Raw genomic sequence first — 16,090 nt, forward strand, 5'->3', positions numbered from 1 at the left:
GAAAATCCCCAAATGACCTCACAACTCTCCAGTTTTATTGTCTACCTTCTACTCCTCCAGAATTTAAACTTTTCTTTTCAAAAACTTTTGTCTCACCACAGCTGTGGGAGAAATAGGAACTCCAAACTCCACAATATCTTTATGAAACACATCACAGCTTGGAACAATAGTTCTAGAAATTGTTATTTTATTCCCTTGGACTCTGCCTGCAGATCCTAAACACAGAAATGTAAATGTGAAAACTGTTAATAATTTTCTCTTCTGGTCTATCCAACAGATAATGCCATATAACAAGAAACAATCCTGAAGTCTCTCCTCAGATATGCAAAACCACACAACAGCCCCATATCCAGATGTTAAAGCTTCCCACTTTCCTTAAAGACTTTTTTTATTGCATATCATATTGTACCATCAATATAAATGTCTAAGTGTCACAAAAAAGTTTATTTGTGGAGATGGGACCATAAGAAGAGGAGGAAGCATACAACAAAATCAATATCAAAACAAAATCAATAAAACAAATAAGAGCTACAGTACTGCCCATCTTATTTATGTTTATATTTTATTTACCAAGCCCTCAACATTTTTCCACTGTAAATTAAGCTTTCCCAATACGTCCAGTGTACTGTACGCAGTGTTATGGAAACCAGATCTTTCTGTAAAACTCAAATACAGAGTACACAGAACCATGGGCCATATTGTCCTGCTCCTTGACTTATGAAAAAAAGTGAATAGGAAAGTGAATTAATACTTAATTTTCTTAATTAGAAGAGAGCAATCTTCAAATAATTCATAGCTTGTATCTTGTGACTTGCCTGCACATGTTTAACTAAGCAAGGATTTACCAAAGGGTGTGGCAGAGAGGGGATCTCCTGATCTCTTGCTCACATGAACCACTCTAGCAGGTGTGCATCCAGGTACATGGTGCACTCGCAATCATAAGACTACAAAAAATCTTTCATTATGGATTGGGACTGAATGTCTTTGATTTTAGCTGATATGAACCTGGTGGATTTCTGCTTAAAATAGAGGTCAAACAATGCACTGCAGTCCTTTAAATGGTAGCCATGTGGGCCAGGCACAGTTTTCAAAGTGATGGGTACTCAGATTTGACATAAGCTTTTGGAATACTAATAAATGAACTGTTTATGAAAATAAGGATGGATCTTATGGGGAAAAAGCAAAAAGTGAAGCAGTTGCTTCATCACTAAGATTCTAACAGTGCTTTTCATATGAATTAAGAATGATTTAATTAAATATATATATATAAATAAATTCAAATATGGATAAATAACAATGGCAGAATGAAGGCAGAATCTCATGGACATGGACTTTTGGATCATTTAAAGGTAACTCAGTTTCCTGTCTCCAAGAGTAACCAGCAGCAGAAGATTAAGGAGGGTTTAAGAACAAAGGAAGTGGTCCAAAAACTGGTTGTGAACAATTAAGATAGTTCTGGTCTTTTCCAAGCAACAACAGACAATACCAATTTTTAAGCATCACTCTAGATGACTAAGGAACATTTTTAAGATGCATATAAAGTAATGTCACAGGTGAAACAAACGGAATCAAAAAGCAACAATAAAAGAAAAGTTCCAAAAGAAGTATGAGGATATTCAGACATAAAAGAAATTAGTTAGTCACCTCTACTGACCTCTGGAGTAAGTGCTTTTAAGAGCTAATGTCCACACACTCTTGTAGTATTGGCTGATCTTTTCTAGTTGTACTTTATGCTTAGAAATTGTAAAGCTATATGTGTTCTATGCTGCAGAAACACCTGGTATCAAAGACAACCTCATATATTTTGACTTTAAAATATGGGCAAAATTTTACTACCACATAAACCACTTGATTTAATATGTAGGAATAATAGCTACAATGTCTACAACAAAAGAAAATTGAGTTTCTCATCTCCTGACCTATAAAAATAACGTAAGAGAAAAGAAAGGATTACTTAATAAATATGAATCAGCAGGGTTTTTTTGGCATGACTTTTCAGGTTAATATTAATTTTACCAACAAACAAACAAGCACCCAAACACCCAGCTCCACCACATCTCAGGTCTGTGTTTAAAATAGGCACCTAGAAATAAGTCAGCACATGTTTTCAGGCTAATGTCTCCCAAATGTGATAATGAGTTTTAGCTCACTTTCAATAGCTAGCTTTAGTTTGCAAATGCACTTTGCAACTGAAATAGCTCTGCCTCTGTACCTGGAAGTCAGTACTTTAAAATAACAATGCATATGTGAAGCTTAAAAATTGCTACGGTGCAGTGGCTAAGTGCAGGAGAAAATAAACATGCTAGCTGTCACTCTAAAGTGATCTGATCCCTCCTTGAACTTATGTGCTTAAAGCTACAATGAGCCAAAGTTACCCTCAAGAGAGGGATGAGTATTTCCTTCACTACAATAAATCCATCCAAAAGACCATGAGATGCACAGTGAATTTGTCCTACAGTCTGCTTGGTCTGCCTATTACCTGTGATTACTGGAAAAATTTCAGGGACTCTAGCACTACATTACCAGGACCTGATTTTCCTGCAGAATTCGGGCCTGACTTCTCTTGGCTGTTTGTACAAATATTTAAAGTGTGGCTATTGCACCTAGAAGTAATTAAATGTCTGCATTGTTGTAAGCTATTCAGAGAATCCTCCATGACATCTAATAACTTTTTTGCATGGGCATGCACTAGTCAGCATTGTGCGCACACATGGAGGCACACATGTCCCAGGTTGCTTATGCAGCCAGTTTGGAAATCATGCTTTAAAAAGTACTTTTTTTTTTTTGTCAAATTCTACCCATCTTATGTAGGAAAAACCTTCATGAACATTCTCAGAATTTCTTTTACTACCTCTGTTACTTTTTCTTCAGAGCTTTCTCTACTTCTGTGGTTGTTTACACCTCAAAGGCTCAAAAGCTACACAGCTATATCAAATGTTACAGGAGTCTTCTCTATGAGTTACGAAAGCAGATTTAACAATATGGTCAGCCTCAGTCCCACATCCATTTGCAAACTTAATTTCCCAGCAGGAGGCGTTGAAATGGCATAGCTATCAGCAAAGTAATGACATGTCCTACTCTGCTCTTAGACGGAAAACTATTTTTGAGGCCAGCTCATTGTGAGCTTTATATATCTTGTTTTTTGAAGTTATCATCCAATTCAATTATATTGGATCTGTCAATTAACTATGAGTTCTCCCACTGGTTGTGCCTAAATCCATCCCTAAATATAGCATTAATGCAATGACTTCCTTTTCTTTAGAAAGTACGGCAGTGTTTTTCAGGGGAAAAAAAAAAAAGTTCTCTGAACTGAGACATGATAGAGTACCTTCTTTTAAAGAAAAAAGAATTGCGTATATTTGTTCTTTCCATCCTTACTGGTAGGCTTCTTAACCCATATTTATTTTCTTCCAAGGCAAGAATTCTGAATGCAGTTCATTTTTCTTCTATATATACCTTTCTTGGGAAGTCTGCCTACTGAATCCTCCACAATATTGCCAAACTCATGACTTTCACCATGTCGTTGCTGGAATTCTACTGTTTCCTACCCTAATGCTGAAATTACTGCATTATTTATGATTTCCATGTATCCCTACTTCAGAGGACAACAAAGTGATACAGCCTGATTATCATTCTACTCCAGGGCAATATCAACCTCTTCAAAGAAATGAGGCAAAAGTAAAGAAAATAAATGGGATAGGTAAAGGACAACTAAAGAGGAAAATATTAAATAACAAATATTTTAAAGATTTAGATAGAAGTCTTGAGTTAATAATCTGACTATTTATTATTATTGTTGATAGAGTATAATATGCAAACTAAATATTAAGAAAATGAGATTTCAGAATATCATCTGTCTCTGTTGCTTTTTAAAAACATTTCAAAATTACAACTTTCTGCATTTAGGTAGAAGACACTCACTCCATTTATCTCCTTATGTTTATATTCATGAGTATCTGAGGCAAATCAATTTAGGGTAGATATGAGTAAAATGGGTTTCAACATAATCTTTAAGAGCCTTGAATCAAGTCATTCTTTTAGGAAGGCAGAGTGGTTGGCCTTAAGCATATCTAAAAAGCATCCAAGCAGCAAAGAAATATTTCAGTCCAGTTTGAAGGAGGTATGCTGTTTTTCCATTACAACGATTTTATAAACATATTTAAGAGATGGAATTATTCTGTTGACTATCTGTATCCGCTATTGTTTAGCCAAGAGCAGTTGCCACTCAACATGCCTGCTGCAGACATCCAACTGAGGCAGCGGTGTCCTGCGCGGCAGGGTTTCATGGGCATCAGTGTCTGGCAGAAGACACAGTCCCAGGACACTTCAAAGCACAGAGTCACCGAGAACTAACCAAAAGGAAATAGCGAGAGATATCTCTGAAGACATATCACATAGATATCTCTGAACTCTCATTTTGTTCTGATGTTTAACCACGTGAGTCAAGATTATGCCTCCATCCATGCAAGTTTAAGGTGCTGAACATCACTTGATGGAAGAATCTTAAGTAGAAATTCTTCAAAACCTCACCTACAAAACCACTCTGTTTATGAACATCAATGTGCCAAAATGTCCATGTTTTACAGAATAGACTGGCTGTTAACACACCAGCACAGGGAATGAATGACTTTCATTTCTCTGTTCAAATTTAGAAAATGCAGTGCCGTGTTTCCCAGTTCCCAGGAGTGCCCTAAAATACCAGAACACAAATAGTGCACGTGATCCCCATTCCTCACACAGAAGCCAATTTCAGAAAAGAAAATTTGCAGATTAGATAGAAAGAAAACAAAAGAAACTGATCTCTTCTGGCACTGGGTCACGAATTCAGCTGGGAAAAGGCAAACCTACGTTCCAGTTCCCGCTCAGTTGATTATTTCTGAGTTTAATTCAATGAGTGTTTAATACAAAATTGCTCAAGTAATCTACGGAGCAGAAACAGGGAATGAAGCCTCCTCATTGCCAAAACAGGAGAAGCTCCAGTTCTGCTGGATATTTAGGCAGCAGCAGGGGAGCACACCAAGATGCCATCAAAATAATAGCCAGTTCGAGGATAGAATGAAAGATGGTTGCTGAGGGGATGGGAGGAGAAATGGATCTTAAAAGCAAACAAACAATCCATGTTTTTAGTAGAAGTAACTATTGTCTCAAAGGCTGTTTTGAACTGGATTCCGGTCATGAGCTTAAGCAAGTTTGGTGCATACATAAAGACCGGGCCTTATAATATTTATTTAATTATATTAATCAATTCTTAGCTACTCAGTGAGATTTTTCCATAGAAACATAAAAGTAAATACTAAAAGAGCAATGAAGTCCAATAAGTGTTGTATTTTCATTTAAACAAGCTTTCTGACCTGCTCTTGAATAAGTACCTAAATTGATGTTTTAAACCCTGTAAGTCTGCTGTAGGCACCTCAGCAGGCAGTCTGTTCTTGCACTACAGCTCATTGTTTTCTTTCTTCCATTCTCCTCCCAGATTATTTAGCAAAATTAAACCATTCTAAGGATAAACTTGTTTTACAGATTTACTGGTAGCAATCAAACCATTTCTGTAATTTTTATTTTGTATCTTTACACTTTTTTAAAAAAGCAGAGCTAGGAACTGGGTTCTTTTTTCTAACAATTCCTTGCAGAAAACAGTTACATTATATGCATTTTTGTGTATGGTAAAACATGCATTTCATATTGTACTACCATTAAAATGCAAACAGTTCCAATAATCCTTCCTTAAGAGTACGATATTTCTAAAGAGTTATTTAAATCAAATTTATTTTTTTTTAGAACTTTCCTTTTGGAAACAAAACTATAGGTAGCTACTTTTTATGAGAATCCAGTAAGGTTGTGTTCTGTATTTTTTTTTACAAAAGAAATCATGACAGTTTGTACTCAAATTTATCTCAACTGGCAAAGTTTTTGTGCTTTGGATAAGTATTTCTGATATGAAGGATTTTTTTTCTTTTTTTCTTTTTTTTTTTTTTGGTGGGGAAATGCAATCACTTCTAGTCTGTACTATGAATCCCATTAGATGGTTTGGAGCCAGAAAAGATTTCATGTTATCCAACCGAACAGAATTTTATAAGTGGTAAAAAGTTTGACTAATTCCTTTTCTTAAAAATGCAAAAGTATTTTTATGTTAATGGGGCACTACTTTTTTGGTACCCAGCCTCATTCACTGCTTTTATTTTTCTCCCCAAATCTCATTTCTCCTGTCTCCTCCACCCTCAGCCTCCATGCAAGGCTCAGTCATTCTCCAAAGATTTGAGCTGTGTCCCACTGATCTTAGTTTTCCCTTTTGTTCTAACTTCCTTGAATTTAATCAATATATTCCCCTCTTGTTGAGACAGGAAACTGGCCATCACCAAGAAATCAGCAGAAGAAAAAGTCAAGTTTAATTTACTGAAAGGGTTCTGAATCCTTCTATGGGATTTTATAGTCACTAACATGTCTCTTTGTTCTCAGAGGACGACAGCTACACAGTGATGTTACCCAGACAAATAACCAAATTTTTCACGTTGCTTTACAGCAGTCCCTCCCATGCACCAGTATTTTGTTTCTCCCAACCTCTGTTTGTTCTTCTCCAGCCTTCTCTGTTACTTCCAGTTCCCCTTCATTCTACCCCTTTCTTCAACCCTCCAATGTTTCCTACTTCCCATTTCCTCCTCTTTTCCCCTAACTCTTGCCACAGGGTGCCATCTATCACCCTAATCTCTCCTATCGTGTGCTGTAGTGGGCTTCTTCAGCTCTATTAAGTTATATCTATGGTCAACTGATATCCAGACGCATCAACCCTATACACCAATTTCCTTCAGCAATTTTCAGTTCAATCTCGAAATGGTCCTACTTTATATTCTGTAGTCCTTATTACCACTGAAATGCTTACTTTTGGAAAATAAATCTATTTCCACATATATAGGCACCCATTTGAATTTGTTTAGTCACCAGCAAGTTACCAAACCTATTTGTGGATGCTTTGCTAGAAAGTTCAATTTATTGTACCTTTGCAAATCCAAAGCCAATATTGTCAGTGACGGTATTTCATTAGCAAGTTCTTCTAAGATGATAATTTGACTTGATTAATTATGAAGGCTGAGAATTTCAGGAACCCCCCCTGGTGAGCATTAGCAGTCAATGGGAATCTGAGTGACTGGCAATGTGGGGAAGAGATGTCCCAGGAGACAGGGCTTGTTTAAGGAATCATGACTGTTTCTAATGGTGGTAATAAACACTCTGCTAGCAATGTTAAAACAAAGAATAGTTCCTGAATTATTTCAGTGTCTTGTATATTTTCTCAGTACTAGTAACTAGTTTCCAGATTAGGTGCCTTATTAGAATAAACAAGTTTTTACTTTAGCATTAAATTCCCTTCACACTGGTCTGGCAAGTAGTGGATGCACCGTTCTCAAGCAGTGGTGAGCAGAACACAGGACTGCTAGGTCTCTACCCTTGGAGTTTCATGTACTTCCTCTGGCTTCTCCAAATAAATAGAGGGACTCTCCATCACTGCAAGGCTCCAAAGATAAGGTAGTTGATTGAAAGTATCTCTTTGTTTTGGGGAAATATTACTGAAATCAGACACCTGTTAAACTTTGAGAAATAAAATTGCTTGGGCAAAGAGGCTTGAATGTTACTAAAAACATTAATATGGTATGCATATACACCTTTGAAGAAAATCTCTCATTAAACTCCTCCAAAAATCAAATATTTGCCCTGGCTGCAACTATAAAGTAACTAGAACAAGCATTAATAAAAAAGAAAATTTATGCTAATGCTAAGACATACCACGGGGCCAATCTGAGGAAGATACCCAGTAGGGGATAGTCCTTTTCTTGTAAAGGATGATAGAGGCTTCAGATGATATCAAAGGAAAATTCTTACTAATACTGCAAAGTCCAGTGATATTCTTTACCTGATTCTTCCAGTTGTATAAATCTGTTAACCAATACAAAGCTTTCAGCATGCACTGAATGCAAGATTGGCTATTCTCAGTTAAAAACAAGATCTCAACAAGAGATATTCAAATTCAAATCAGAAGGAATTAGTTATCTAAAAAAAATTCAGAAATTGTCCTGAATTTCACTGTTCCATCCAGGTGCACCTTTAAAATTTGACTCTGATTTATACTAACTAGATTACTACTTTAGAGTCTCTATAAAAATGTGATAAGGTATGGTGCAATGTACCAAAAAGGCCCATCTCAAACAATAGTGGACTTTACAGTGTTCGTCTTAACTTCCACAAAAAGATCACAGAAAACCAACACCAAGTGGAGAAATGGCATCTGGTGTTACCAGTAGGCTAGAACGCTTATCTATACCTATATCTATGTCAGATGCTGTTTGCATATTGATTTAAGACACAGTTCTACACAGAACCTATTTCAGTAATCTAATTTTGAAGTGATAAAAGCAGATGAAATTCAGTGATTAAAACTGCAAGATAATGCCTGTTTTAAAGGAATAACTTCAATTACTCACAGAACACCAGTCTCTAGATGAACAATTAAGGAAACAGACCTGAATGCTATTATGGCAAGCTCAAAAAACCATCTGCTCAATGTATAGCAAATGTCTCAAAAAGTACTTGAAGCCTTTTATTTTATTTTATTTTTTTTCCTTTCTGGAAAGGACTAGGTATTACTGCAATTAAATTAAATTCCCTTTTCCTTTTCAAGCTTGAGGTTACTTTTTTTTTTAGTTTATCACAGAAAACAAATTACTTTGTCATTCCGTGTATCATGTCTCAACACTGAAAAAATATCCACTGCTGATCCAGAATACCAATCTGCTGCTTGAAATTTTAACAAGCAAATGCAAATGTTTGTACCCCATCGCATATTGTTGCCCATACTTGGGACGAATGCCTGACAGATAGATATATACTCATTATCTTTCTTCAGAATTTTCCTCAACCTTCTTAAATAACAGTTGATACTGAAAACTTGATAACAGCTAGGTTGCCATGGGGCCTAGAAGACTTGTCCATTCTGCCTGCTGTGGAAGGCTGTCTACCCGCAGTTGTGTTGCATCTTATGCTTCACTTTCTAGCCCAGAATGTAATTATCTTATTAGTCTGAGTTCTTGCACTATGTTCCATATTTATGGCTCTTAACTGGTAATAATATGAAAATAGACAGCAATTCTTCTAAAAAAAAGCAGGACAAGAATCCTCTGTTTTCAAAGCACTACCTTTGTGCCAAATGATTCTTTTGTAATAGTAACTTTTACAAGAATGATAGATATGAATTAATTTCAGCAAATTTTGATTTCTCTTTATCCCCCTTGGTGTACTAAGACTCATTGTCTAGAACATCAGGTATCTCATTTATTAGAGCTTCTAGCTTTCTGACTCCTGTCATTGCTAATGAACTGTCAACTCAGGAAGTCCTTTGTGCTGCCCATGGCCATGATTTACTAACCATAACTGATGGTGATAATATTTTATGACATGCATTTGCCTAATTTGGATTTCATTTCCATGTAGCAATTTTGCCAGCACAAAACTTATGCTATTGGTAGACCAACAAGAATTTTGAAGCTTTAAAGCATTTTTTTTTAAATCCAGTTGAGAAATCATTTCATTTAAAAAATATATCTTTCACAAGCATACACAAGAGTATTCAAACAGAATTGAAGGCTGAATTTTTCCCCTGTGTAATCTGTGCAGCTACACTGCATAAACTTCCTGAGAAGAAAACCAGTGCCAAGAGATCAGTTGTCTATGGGAACTAAGAATGTAGTTCAAGCCTCTTGACTCTTGAACATTAATCTTAGTTGAAAACAACAGCAAGCACTCTCTCACATTGCAGTAGTTATTTTTAATATAATGAATTTTTCCATACAAGAGTAGTCCATAAATCATAAACAAGTATTATATGGAAATAAGGTCTGTTCTCAAATTCTTTCAAATAACTTAAAATACTTGGCATCTCTCTCTGGATTTATAAGATCTGACAAAATTTATTTTATGTTCTTCTTACAATTTGAGCCGTGTTTCTCTGTAATAAACATATATTCAAGAAGTCGTTGGCCAAGACTACAATTAAATACATGGAAGACGTGTGTGAGAGTTCTTTCTGATGTATCGAACACCGGGTATGAACTGTCACTATTAAAAACATGTACATGTATTTATATTTTAAGTATAGTACATATAGTATATAATACATAGTATATATGGCATACATACTATATATTATACTATATAATATAAAATATTTACATTATTTATATATATGTATATGTATACACCTTCTTTCATATGTATATATGTACATCTTCTTTCATTTGGAGAAAAGGAAAAATATTAAATAAGAGGCATGGCAAGTTTTCCACCTTCAGCTGTTAGAAAATTACACAACATACACTTGAAAGTATAAACTGACACATTATGAGAATAATATTTCACAGATGACATAGTTCAAGACTATTAAAATTAGCCTGATGACAATTCAAATCCACCCAAACCTTATTCCTATTTTGGGGGTTTATAATAAATGCTTTTGTTAGTATTTAACCATGTTCAATATGATGCATCTAATGGTATTGTTAAAAAAAAAAGTTTTATTTGATTATTTGTTACCTGCTTTATCCTTCTGACATGCACAGTTTAGCAAAAAAGTCAGTAGAGTCGCAAAGAATTTGCTAATATTGTTATACATTTCTTGCTATGAAAAAAAAACAAACTTAAAAATCAATACTCACTGAAAAGACACTTTTGAATCCCCTTGTACCCTTACACTGAAGACAGAAGAAAGTGGAAGCTACTAATTCTGCCGACAGAAGGGTTTCTCTGATAGTGAAGTCTCCTGCAGTGATAGGACACATTTAGAAATGTCAGCACTTTCCAATCTCAGCACTCTGATCAACGTGAAGGTGGTTTCACCAGACCTCCATCATGCTATAAAAATCTGCAGAAGACCAGCAACTGTAATGAAATACTTTGTTTAAAATAAATATAAATGGCACCCACTGTTCAGAATACTTTTGCCTTATAGCCAGAATATGAAAGGCATATTCTAAGCAAAGCAGGGCAAGCTGCTGAGCTAGCATTTTCGGCGAGCCTCGTGGAAAGTGCGAGGTCTCTCAATGACATGCATCATCAGTTCAAATGAACTGTGCAATCCAATAAAGTAAGTGTGCCGATTCCACATACTTAGAAGTGGGGGCAAAAATTTTGTAATTTCTCATGATTTCATGCAATGGCTTTTTCATTATTATGTCATTTTTGGCGCTACTGAAATTGAAAAGCTCATAACTAAATAGACTAAAGCTTGAAATAGCTTAGGAAGGGAAAATGACTTAAGAGGGGAGGATCAGGCCTGATATTACTTTTTGAATATGAAGTTCTATTTCAATTGTAAAAGTGCTGTCACAGCCCGTCAAGTTTAGCTGAGAAGCAGAACCCATGCAAGCGTATAGGAAGGCACGTAGGGCAAAAAAAGAGCTCTGACAAATATCTTCTTGCAGAAAGGTCCTGTCCCTGTGGGAATATCCCACAAGATATTCTTTGCAAGAAACTTTCAGTTTGTAAAATCTGAGCTGCATGTTCTGGTCTGGCAAAACCACATAAAACCCATCTTTTCATCAGTGGTTTAAATTAATGCATTAGAAGATGAACTGCAAGTGCTGGCACATGTTCTCTTTTCATCACCTCCTCCACATGGGCAGTAAACATTGCTGGGGAAAAGGCAGGAGAGCTGGAGATAGATGTGTCGCATCAGCCTAGCAAGATTCACTAGAGGATGTCTATCAAAGCCCAAAGTATCCTGTGTTAAAGGGGTGGCCAGTACTGATAAGGAGGAGCAAAGAAAATACTTTTTAAATCTCCTTAGCAAAGATAGCAAAGAATGTACAGCGCTTTCTGGATGACCAAGATACAGTCCAATGTTTTAGTACATCTGAAAAGCAAAACAAAAGTCTGTTCGGAGGCTGGGAATTTATAATCCATTACTTTTCCAACAGATATTTCCTATGGAAACATCATGTACATGCAGAAACTGTCTATTCTGGCATCAGTCCTGAAATATAAAAACCAGATCCCTGCATATGTCTATATGCAGAATATTTTCAATAATTTAACACTGATAACCTTTTATATCATTCATCAGTTTAACTATTCGTCATTTAATTTTCTCAATATTAACATAATGCTGAGGTTACAAAATAAAAACAGTTCTGGTATGTTCCATAAGCACTTGTTTCTGCTTTATTAATTTGGTCATATTACAAATTCATTATAATTTATAATTTTTTATTTACGAAAATGTAATTCATTTCTTATTTTATGATCTCTGCAGAGAAATATGCAGACTGCACAGTTCTGCCAAAGAAATCTCAGAACAGAAGCCAAGATTTAGATGAAAACCTGTCTTTACTGTAATCAAAGGCAATAGCCAGATTTTGTCCTTAACTTTTAGCACCTGTCCTGGTTTTTCATTTGAGATTATCAGATAATCAAAAGCCTTATACATCTTCTTCTTGAAAACAGTAAGTCTTTGCTGAATACTTCTGCTTTGATAAGAGACAAGAATAATGCATTTCGTCAAAGCCATTCCAATCAGAATAGTTATGGATAATACCAGAACATCATTATTATACGGTATTACCTTGAAACTGCTCTTGTAAGCAAAGATCAAGAGCATATTATTAATAAGTAAAGCAAAAGACTTCTGGAATAAACAATCTTTAGAAATATACATAAAGTACTAAAGAGGATCATACACTACATAGGGAGATGAAACCAAGAAAAAACAGAGATTCAAAACAGATGTAATCAAATATAAAGAAGTTCAGTATATTTAAAATAATACACTATTTTAGAATATTAGCAAATTATTCTGCATTTATGATGGCTATTCTCCATTGCATCTAATGAATGCATACCTTTTGTTCTAGTACAAACTATTTATTTCTTTAGCTTTGGAATACCATGAGATTGTTAAATTAACTTTATACGTTGTGTTTAGATGTTTATGGTTTCAAAAGTCAAATAAAATTATTGTTTGGTTAACCTAAAATAATTAAAATGAAACAACTGTTGGAAATGTACTAGAACACAAAAAATTTTTGAGTAGGCATAAAGGGAGGGGAGAAGATGGCAGGCGAATATTTATATCTGAAAAAACTGTCTTTGTTGTCTGGAAATTTTGTCTTTTTGACTGAGCATCACAGCCAAAATCCTGTCTTCAGTCCTTGAGGTCTCATTTCTCAATGACATTAGCAGAACTGAAAAAGATCAGAAGTTTACCCAAAACCAATACGGTTTGTTAGAGTTCGTATACCAGTAGAAGTATTCTGATGTGAGGGGTCTTTTTCCCTTCAAGAAAATAGCAGATAGGTTATAAATTGCAGAAATTCTATTTTTCACTTCAGGATATAAAAAGCTTGAAAAAAATAAAGACAGTCCACCAGCTTATAACAAACAACTCCACTGTTACATTGCTTGGTGGGATAAAGAAACAGAAATTGAAGGCCTTGTTTTGACCCATCTTAGACCAAGAACTTGATTTAGGGCATATCACATACTAGTGGGCATCCTAATAGACTACTTGGTTAGCAATCTGAATTGTCTCCTTTTTGTGCTGACCAAAATCAGAATCCTTATCAAACTCTAGGTAAAGAGTTAATACAAAAGTAACAATTTCCTATGAAAAAAATCTCTCATCAGAATACTCAGATGATTGTTCTTGGGCTTCCACTTTTCTCTATATTCTTCCACAGAAAAGCACAAAAGGGCAGGATTATATGCAGAGTTGATGTGGTCAGTTGCAAGGATACAAACTGGCTGCATTTTTGAGAGATGATCTTTATCATAATGTTAAATTAAATCTGTTATTCTAAGTCTCTTGAAACCCATGTTTAGAGGCATGACAGAAAAGGTTTCAGAGCAGAATCAATTCCAACATTTCTGTGCATAAGGGAGCAATTTGTTTATATAATAATCTTCTTTTCTCTTTAAGCTTAATCCCAAAAGATAACTACAATATTGAAGATACATTTTTATTTTTGATATTTAAGATCAAAAACAAACATTTTATATTTTAAAACATATACATATAATTCTAGATAATGCAGTTCAGAAGTCATAAGGTTAGGTGTACAGTATTTGTGCTCTCTGATTTTATTTTGGCTCTGTTGGATTATTTAAAGCCTTCAGCAGATAGATTTTTATTCTTGTTAGAATGGCTTTATTACCTAGTTGAGCTTTAAATATTTCTTAAGAAGACCATTTCAAATTAATTTCCATTGTCATTGAATTAATTACACCTTCTGTTTAGAAAGCATAATGCACAAGACTAAAAAGGAATTCCAGTCAAGTTCACCAATACACCATAATATCACTTTACTGCACTTGACAGACCTGATTCTCAAATAAAATCTTTTGCTCACACTATTCCTACTGGAAACACTTGCAATTCCTTAATGGTTAAGGACCATTCAATTTCTGGTCTTAGTTTACAGGGCGTGATTATTATTATTATTATTCATTTAATTGATGCACTGGTGAGTATTTCATACTCTGGAAAAGTGCTCTCTTCTTCATACCGCAGGATATTCAGAGAGAGCATTTGTGTCTTATTACAGCTTTCATGTTGCTAGAGTGAATAGGACAAGCCCTTTTAAAGTGCAATGAGTGTTAAGCCATCCAATCTTCATTCTACCAGTATTTTTTTTCTACTTATTCCTTTGCTGATCACAAGCACCCACTCACATAGAGCATTCCACATGAAGTTTTATCAGTATGAGACAGTACAGCATTAATATTTCTTCATTGCTACCACAGATATTTTGCTTAATACATGAGATCATACTGGTCTCTTTCTTGGCCACATCTCATCAGCAGCCCACAATCAGTCACTATATTATTGACAACTATGGTCATTTTTTTTCCTTAGTTTCCCAGGGATGAGTTCTGAATTTATAAGGGCTCCCTCTGCTTGCCACCAATACCCTTGAGTGTTCTCTTTGCTGAACTTAGATAATACTGGGAATGTGAAAGTCTACATGATTTAGTCAAAGTTGTCCCTGATACTCAAAGCTGAATGGGACTGATGACCATTCACAAAGACTAAAGCATAAATAGTCCATGAGTTTTTCTCCTGTGTGTAAAGTGCATTGCAGAGCCATCAGACTTTACTAGTCAGTACTACACGTTATTTGCTTTTCACTTCAAGTTATAGTAGTTTGTGGTTTTTAAACAGATGGAGGTCCTATTTCACCCAGGGCACTGGAAGAAATATGACTGTTGCACTTTATGCACAGAAAAAACTAACTCTTCCTTTGGGTTATATCTGACTCAGCTCAGCCTTTGAGTAGCTCCTCTACTTGATATGCAGATTTCATAATGTATAACTCAAATTTCCAACTACTTGCTTCAGAGGTCTAAGGCTTCAGAATAGATTTTAACAAAAATAAAGAATATTGTTATAAAAGACTGAACATATTAAAGGTTACTGTGAACAATTCTGCAATCATGTTAGGAGCAAGACATTAGATAAATAAATCTTATTACTGGAATTAATTCTTTATAAAAAACTTCTCATTATGTAAATATAAGATAAGGCTAGTAGGAATCCCAATTAAATGGGTTTACTATGTTATGTATTCCTGAGATTTACTCTGCTAAAGCAATTGGCTGGCTCAGAAGTCTGTCAGGAATTTTTTTTTTTTTCAATTTGCAATGAACAGAATAACGTAGAAAGCTCACTTCTGCCTTTAGAATAAGGCAGAGACAAGGAGGCCAACTGATATACTTCCTCATTTGCTACCATTCAGACTTAGCTAGAAAGAGCAAGACAGGATAGTAGAGAGCAAAAGACAATACAGTCTCTTACAAAGATGTAAAAGTAGTCCTCAGTTTAAGTATAAATCATGGAAATATTATTTTGCAGTAGTAGGTTGGCTCAAAGTGCTGCAATGACTGAAATAAAGAAAAAAGTGTAGATAGGCAAAAAGCTGCTTAAGATAAAATCACTGATGACACATACCCCAGATAAGAGATTTTCACCCTTCTTTTGGACACAAACCTCATTGCTTCAAAATCACTGTTGAATTCTTGCACAGAGCTAGCAGTAAAAATTATTTGGAAACATCAG

General features: G+C 35.1%; 1 protein-coding gene across 3 annotated transcripts in view; it reads right to left on the bottom strand.

The window, feature by feature from the left end:
* Positions 1-16,090, bottom strand: part of CNTN5 (contactin 5) — a 656,184-nt gene that overhangs the window by 388,048 nt on the left and 252,046 nt on the right. Inside the window, exon 3 of one of the 3 annotated variants that reach the window (XM_064505106.1) lies at positions 10,698-10,801. The exons of the other annotated variants lie outside the window; for them this stretch is intronic. The gene's annotated coding sequence lies outside the window, so the exon portion shown is untranslated. The remainder of the gene's footprint in view (positions 1-10,697; positions 10,802-16,090) is intronic. 3 annotated transcript variants of the gene reach the window in all.

This window comes from Dromaius novaehollandiae, chromosome 1 (assembly GCF_036370855.1).
Source record: "Dromaius novaehollandiae isolate bDroNov1 chromosome 1, bDroNov1.hap1, whole genome shotgun sequence".
NCBI lineage: Eukaryota > Metazoa > Chordata > Aves > Casuariiformes > Dromaiidae > Dromaius > Dromaius novaehollandiae.